Source organism: Rhagoletis pomonella, unplaced genomic scaffold (assembly GCF_013731165.1).
Source record: "Rhagoletis pomonella isolate Grant_MI unplaced genomic scaffold, Rhpom_1.0 Rhpom_scaffold_00005, whole genome shotgun sequence".
NCBI lineage: Eukaryota > Metazoa > Arthropoda > Insecta > Diptera > Tephritidae > Rhagoletis > Rhagoletis pomonella.
Window position 1 is genome coordinate 7,211,935 of NW_023458559.1, and position 8,022 is coordinate 7,219,956.

At 34.4% G+C, this 8,022-nt stretch overlaps 1 protein-coding gene across 4 annotated transcripts in view; it reads left to right on the forward strand.

Moving 5' to 3' along the window:
• The window catches only part of LOC118738671 (MOXD1 homolog 2), a 1,114,343-nt gene that overhangs the window by 487,960 nt on the left and 618,361 nt on the right, over positions 1 to 8,022 (forward strand). The window lies entirely within an intron of this gene.

Consider the following 8,022-nt stretch of genomic DNA (forward strand, 5'->3'; position numbering starts at 1 on the left):
AGTAGGCAATTAGTAGTGAAATTCCTTTTTTTAAATTCTAATGTATTTGCAGGAAATCTGGCATTTTAAACGAAATGTTGAAGGAAATCAGCCCTGTTCTGCATTTCGATTGCGTTCCCGCATTCCGCTCCGCAAGAATCGAACTTAGGTATTCTGCGTTACAATCGAATCGAAAGAGGAACAGAGAAAACATCTTTCGAAATCAGCTGTTTGCCTAGAAATGTGTGAAATCGAAACAAAACAAAAGAAATATTTTCCACCAAACTATAGCAGCTTATGAAGTTAAAGTTTGTAAATATTTTAAAATAACTAAATATATCTAACATCATTGTAATTTAAAAATAAAATTTCGTTTGTGCTTTATTTAAATGGAAACGTAATTATAAAAATGAAATCCATAGCCGCGGCGTTATTGCTTGAAGAGGAGAACGAGTTCCAGATTGCTGATGCGGAAATTGAAAGGCGGAGATTTAGGGACATGTTTAATCTTTCTCAGATGAGTGAAGAGTCATAAATTCATCATGAACTGTATTACTCACCGCTCAAAGCCAGTGAAATTATAAACGTTGTTTGAGGACTCCACAACATTTGCATTTATTACAGAGTGGAAGATTTGAACGCAAATGAATTCGAGTTTGAAAGCTGTCAGGAGGAGGGGAAGAGCAAAGCTTATCCTTCCACAGCAAATCGAATTCGAGACAACATACGCTCGTGTTTTTAAGAAGTTAGTAAAAACGAGTGCAATAATAAAAACATCTTTTTTATGTAACTCCACTTTTTATGTATGTGTGTATGTGCATACATCTATTATTTTTATATAAAAAGAACAAATTGTATTCAGTGCATTTCACAGTCTTATTTCTACATAATGAAAACAAAAACGCCGGGACTTCCTCTTTGAAAACCCCGCGGAAAATCTCTTTTGGTTTCCATTATTTGAGCATTTTTTGTATTGCCCGTATTGCCGCTCGCGAAAACACAGAAATCGAGAAAATTCCTTTATTATGACTTTTACAATCATGCACAGCATATTTTATTAATTTTTTTTTTTATAAAATTTTATTATTTAAACCCACGAAAGTAACAATCGAAACGTTCTCCGTCAACAAATTTGCAGCTTAGAAAAACGGAACTCCCATCGAAATGTAGAATAGGTATAATCGTAAATTTCGAAGAATGATCGAAAGGAAACGGAACACAGAATACCAAAGTTGCCAAACGGAGTAAGTTTCGATTCGAGTCGAAATGCAGAATAGGGCTGAATATTGATATATCAAAGTGAATTACGTAATTTATGTGCTATTTAGCTGTATAAAAACTGCAAAATGACTCAAAATTAAAATAAGACTACTATGAGATTGATGTAAACATCCAATTTAAAAACAGTTTATGTTTTCATCAGTTAAATATACTTCATCACAGCGCACGGCAGTGCGCGCGAGTGACGAAAGCAGCAACAGTAGCATGCTGAAATGACTCGCTTATATATCTAATCGACATGCTTGATATATCGTTGCAGAGTGTGTCCAGAAAATATATTCAAGCTTCAAGAATCAAAAAACGTTTTTTTGCTTTTGCCGGTTTAAGGGGGCATGTGGATACACCCAACATATTTAGTGTTATTCTATAGGCCAATACCTTTCAAACGATACCTCATATATTAAGTTCCGGCTACTAGTTGGAAAGATATAGAGGTAAATGAGTTTTGGTTCGTGTCTCCACTACGAGATGCTTCTGTAGGTACCATCATTTAATTTTTTTCAAACATTCAGGAATTAAAGTACACAAGAAACTAAGAAGGTTTTGTTCCAGAATGTTTTGACTCGTATGCCTGTGTGGGCGTGGCTGCTGCCTGAATTTCGAAAAAAGGCAATTTTTTAAACTACCACTGAGGCCGCACTACTCAGTCCATGTCATTGATGTGGATATCAGTAGAAGGGTATTCAAACAAGCTATCTAACGCTATCTTTTGTGTTTATAAAATATAAATACGCCATAACGTTATCGCCTGAAAACTAAAAATCGGGCTGCCGAAAATAGAGATTTCGGGCATTTTCTCAAAAACTGGTCAGTAGATTTTATTCTAAGTTTCCACAGGTCTAGCGCAAAACCTTAGCTTTCATTTGGTATAATGCTTATATCTAGGAAAACTCTTCTTGTGGAGATAATGCTATTCAAATTGAAAAAATGTCGCTCCAGAAAGGGTCAAATGGTTAAAAATTAACATATCCGTCTAATTTGGTTCCTTTAAGATATAAAATTAACATACCCAGTTCCCCGAAAAAAATCGCCCATTCCCCGATTGCCACTTAAGCCGAAATTCCCTGCAAATCGGGGAGTTTCCCGCGAGTTGACAAGTTGAAAGATGCAGCTGTGCTAATCACTTCGTACATGCCTTGGAAAACACGACTTGTGTGTATTTTAGAGTTTTTTTTCAGTCACATGCCGAAATTATAACATTCTTCCCCATTTTAATTCCAGGTATTTAACTATGCTACATGGGTTTATCACCCGCACTTAACCTACCTGGTATTTCCCTATAGTTGTACATAAATATGTATGTATGAATGCATTTAGTTCACCCAATGTGCCGCTACTACTTACATACATATGTATAAATTGCCACTGAGCAAAACTACTTGAGAAAAAATCATTTGTTTAATAGCACGAGTGCAACACCGTACACGTGATAGAAGTAAAACTTCTTAAAAAAAAGCACATGTGTGCGCCCCACACCCAGTAGAAATCTTAACAACAATTAAACTAAGGCAATCAGACGAATACAGTTGTTTATTGTATCCAAAGTTGGCACCAAGTTGATAAGTTTTTATCATTTCTCATATTTTTTTTTATTTTTCATTTTTTCGTACATATCATCCTTGATATCATCGTATCCTTGATCATCCTTTTTTGCTTTATTCCGTATTCGAAAAACTATGTGTTTCAATGGACACATCCATTTGAATACATAATTTAGATTTAGAGAATATTTTTAGCAATTTATTTGAGAAAAATAAAACATTTAGTTTATTGTTTGTATTTTCGTCGATTTTAAATTTGCTACCACAAAATAATTGATATCAAATGAGACACCTCTTTGAGGTAAAATTTTCGAGTGACGAAAGCTGAACTAGAAACACAAAATTTATGATATCAATTTCGTGACGAAAATTATACGCATTTTTTAACTGCCTTTCAAACGTGCGGAAAATCTTTTTTTATTTATTCGGAACGTTGCGAATTTCCGTTTACTGCTAGAAACACAATTAACAACAAGTAAGAGAGTCTAAGTCCGGGTGGAGCCGAACATTAAATACCCGGCGCAAGTATTAAATATATGTTTTTTCACCTTTCCGAACCCTACCGCTAGATGGTAAGCCGGGGTGTATCAATTTTGAGTAAATTAGCGTCCTTAAATTTCGAAATATTGCAGTTTCAAGCATTTCTGAAATTTACCGTTATATGAAAAGCGGCCGTAATTTTAGTCCGATTTCAACAATTTTCAACGTTTTGCTTTTATGTGGCAAGCACAACAAAAATACCGAGTTTGGTACATATTGATAGAACGGTTACCAATACACATATATGTGGTCATAAGTGGGCGGTGCCACGCCCATTTTCCAAAATTTTACCATTAAGGCATTTCTTGGTAAAGAATTGTTGCGAGCATCAATTTTGAAGAAATTAGCTTTATTATTTACTGATTTATCGAAGATTTTGTATTTCTCTAAATTACCGTTATATGGGATGTGGGTGTGGTTGTTGTCCGATTTTTTAAATTTTCGGTCATTTAGTATGCTGTACCAAGGCCAACAACTGTGCCAAGTTTGGAAGAAATGGGTGCAGCGGTTACCAAGATATACCCATGTAACCATAAGTGGGCGTGGCTACGCCCATTTTCCAAAAATTTATAATATTATTATTTTTCGTCTGAAAATTATTGTAAATATCAATTTTGAGTGAAATATATTCGGTAGTTACTAAAATATCGCAGTTTTCGTTTTTCTGGAAATTACCGTTATATGGGAAGTGGGCGTGGTTACAGTCCGATTTCGCCCATTTTCAATACCAACCTACCTTGGATTAACAGAAACCTACATACCATACCATACCATTTTGTTGAGATATCTCAATTTTTGCTCGAGTTATCGTGTACACGGACGGACGGACAGACGGACAGACGGACGGACAGACAGACATGGCTTAATCGATTTCTCTATACATTTGTCTATATCTATCTCGATTCGTTTTGGCTGTTACAAACAACCGTTATGTGAACAAAATTAATATACCCTTGTGTACAAGTGCGCTCGGGTATAAAAACAGAACTTTTGCAACGATTCGTATGAATAAAAAAGATTTTCCCTACGTTGGAAAGGCAGTTAAAAAATGCGTATAATTTTCGTCACGAAATTGATATCATAAATTTTGTGTTTCTAGTTATTTAGGTCAGCTTTCGTCACTCGAAAATTTTACCTCAAAGAGGTGTTTTATTTGATATGCATATACAAGTAAACATATTGCACAAAAGCTGGTACTTCTATTTCACACCAAAGCTACCCTGTTTCCATGTAAATTAGCAAAGAAGCAACACGGTGCCACTGCTACGGGAGCGGTGCGAGAGAGACAACTGTCAGTTTATCGAACCTTGTATTATTGAATCATGGTCAATGCGTTCTAAATATTGTACGGTTATGGACAATGGATGACGAGAAATTGAAGACCAACATCAAATATATCGATAACACTGTTCTACAAATTTTGTGGTAATCTCTTAAGAAAAAAATATTTTCCAAGCCAGTTTTCCTTTCAAAAAAGCGTTTTCGTAATTTTTTCGAAAAACGTATTTTTGGTACATTTCGAGCCTATTCGTCAATATCTCATCAAAAAATTATCCAATCAACATAAGCGACCTACAGTCCTCTTACAAAAATATATTATTTTGCCGAATTCGATGCAAATGATTAGTGCTACAAGCGACCAAAATCGAAAAATTGAAATTTCAATCATTTTCTTTTTACAGTAAATGAAAATCTGATGAGAAATGTAGATGTTACGGAACACAATCTGCACAAAAAATATATATTTTTGCAAAGAGCCCATCAATACCTTTCGAACTGTTGGTAGTTTCATGAGATATTGAGGAATAACTGAAAAAATACTAAAAATACGTTTTTCGAACAAATCTCGAAAACACTTCTTTGAAACCATGGGTATTTTTTCGTGTTCAACGACACAAAGTTTGCCTAACAACTTTACTTTGGAGAGGTTCATATTTCGTGTAAAGTAATATGTAATATGCCTTATTATAATTTTGTAAATATTCATTACTAAAAGATTAATACCAATGAAGCAAATGTGATATATGTTTAAAATTCATTAAATATTTATAAAAATATAGCATATTCTCCGTCTACATCCCATTTAAAAAATTTTTGAAAATTAAAAAAAAAATAAACATAGGGGCGACATTTTTTTGTTGACGGTGCTGCGCATTTTCTTCCATATAAAAATTTTGGCAAGCATACTTTGTATGGTAGAAAATCAAAAAAAGGGTGCGCTATTCAAATGACGAGGAATGTATATATGTATGTAGTATATTTTTGTTATTTTTATACTACGCAATTATATGTAGGTAATTTTTTTGAAAAATTGTCCTGCATTTTCAAAATATATTTATGGTCACCGTATGTATAGTGCTAGTTCGCAAATGCAAGTCTCGACTAAATTATGTTGGTAAAGATAACGAGTTTGCTTTACTCTGGATGCCGGCCAACTCGGGAGTGCGTGGAAATTAGACATCTGACCATTTGGCCATAGGTGGCTTAGACCAGGTATTCCCTGATCCGCAACCAGCAGCACTCCTCACTTCGACCATCGAAGCCACCATCAGAAACTGGGTGGCCACTTCGCTCAGCAATGACTGGGAGCCATAGAGTGGATGCAGGTGGGAAAAACTCATGTTGCCTTCAATCTCAGAAGGTCTATCTAGTTTTTTCCTCTAACTAAGAAGACGGGACTGCTGACTGGTCACTTCACGTGGCTCAAACACCTGGATGTGAAAGGCGTATATGACAAGTCCATTTGCCCATCCTGTTTTGAAGAGGATGAGACGGTGGAACACTCCTTGAGCTTCTTGCTTGCTTGTTTGTTTATCATCGATTTATCTAGATTCGATGTTTTGTTTTTTGTCAGTTTCTGAATTTGAAGTTTGGCGTAAAAAGCTTTGCAGTTTTGTTGTTTCAGGTTTTGTGTTTAAAAAATGCGGATGACGAATATTTTTCGCATCACTTTAAAACTCGGAGCTATAAAAATAAAAATGATGCCATCAACACAAATAAACTATTTATCACATGCAAAGTGAGCCGAAAGTTGAGGAGTTTATTTATTGCTCTTAAAAAATATAACTCCTCAAAGCGAGATAGTTCTTTCATGGCTTTACGGGCTCTATTTTTTAAAACTTGCAAGTATGTAATCACATTATTTTAAAAATAGAATACAAGAAAATATTTTATTTTTATTTTTGCACTCCGAATTTAGTTTTGGAACTCACCCGCGATGCAAATTTACGTCGTTATATTTAATCTTCACATTTTTTGATGAGCTTTGAGAATATGTTAGAAATGAGCATCATATGGTCCACCGAAACCAGTAAAGTTTTGAAACAAGTCTACGAGAAAAATAAGTTTGGGAACCTCTGGTATACTATGTAATATGTATACATAGTTTTAAGCTGTAATTACTTAAGACGTGTAAACGTCTGTTCCTCAAACCGGTCTATAGTTTTAGCAATAATCTCAGATTGGTTCTCTCATACAAACTTTCGATGTACACTTAGAAGACACAAACGTAAAGACGAAGTAATAAACAATTGAATTATAAATTTAACTATTAGTTGACCGTTCAATCCATTTTCGCTCATTGTCAACTACAGCCAGGTTTTACCATTCTTAATTGGAATTACTTTGAAGTTAGCGAGAATAACTTAAAACAAAACCGGATAATCTACATATTCACATTTTTAATTATGAAAATTTACAAATTATTTTTTTTATATAGTATATACATAGAAAAAAACTTGAAAGTTAGGGGGGCCCAAATTATCGAGGAGCATTTCCTGGTACTATTTTTGAATATATAGGAACAAATTTGGAATTTAGGGGGAATTTTGCTTTCGATGGTGTAGCGAAATGTTAGAAAATTGTGAAAAATGTATAATTTTGCATTCGTTTCCTTACTTTTTGGCGGCTAGACACTAATTTTAAACACATTTTATTAATTTCATGCAGTTTTAACGTCGTGAATACAAAACACAAGCTCGAAAGGCTGATTTTACTTGTGATAGAAAATCCCAATACTCAGTTGGCACGATCTCTGAGAACAAAATCGTAGAGCTGTTTATAGTTTTAAAATATTTTAAATAGATTTGGCTCACAAAAGACTCTGGGATAGTCGGAAGTTTATAATAAATCTGTAGACAAATTTCTTACATATATTTTATGACAAAATATATTCGAAAGACTACACTTAAACTCTCTTAAAAAACTCTCTTTTTTATTTCATTTTAATTTGCACAAATTTACATACATATGCATAAGCACACTATTTAGTTTGCTCGATTTTTAAACAAAGCTTCTCAGCGGTGAAAAATATACTATTGTGAAAAACCTAAGAAATCGAAATTCACAATAGCGCTATTCTTCATCGAATGAGCGTCATAATACCAACTGAAAATTCGTTCGGTCAGCACTTTCAACCACAGTCGAAGATCGAATGCAACTCATAATAGGGGCCTAAGTATGTTTCCAGTATTCGCTCACGTACATAAATTCATTTGTTAATATTTACATATTTTGAAACTCTGAAATTAAATATACTGAGCGATTTCGATATTTTGGAGCTATTTATAGCTCAACCAGCCACCGATGGAGCGCCCTTCCTGCCGACTATATCAACATATGAAATTGCTGTTGATAGAGAGAGAGAGAGAGAGAGAGAGAGAGAGAGAGAGAGAGAGAGAGA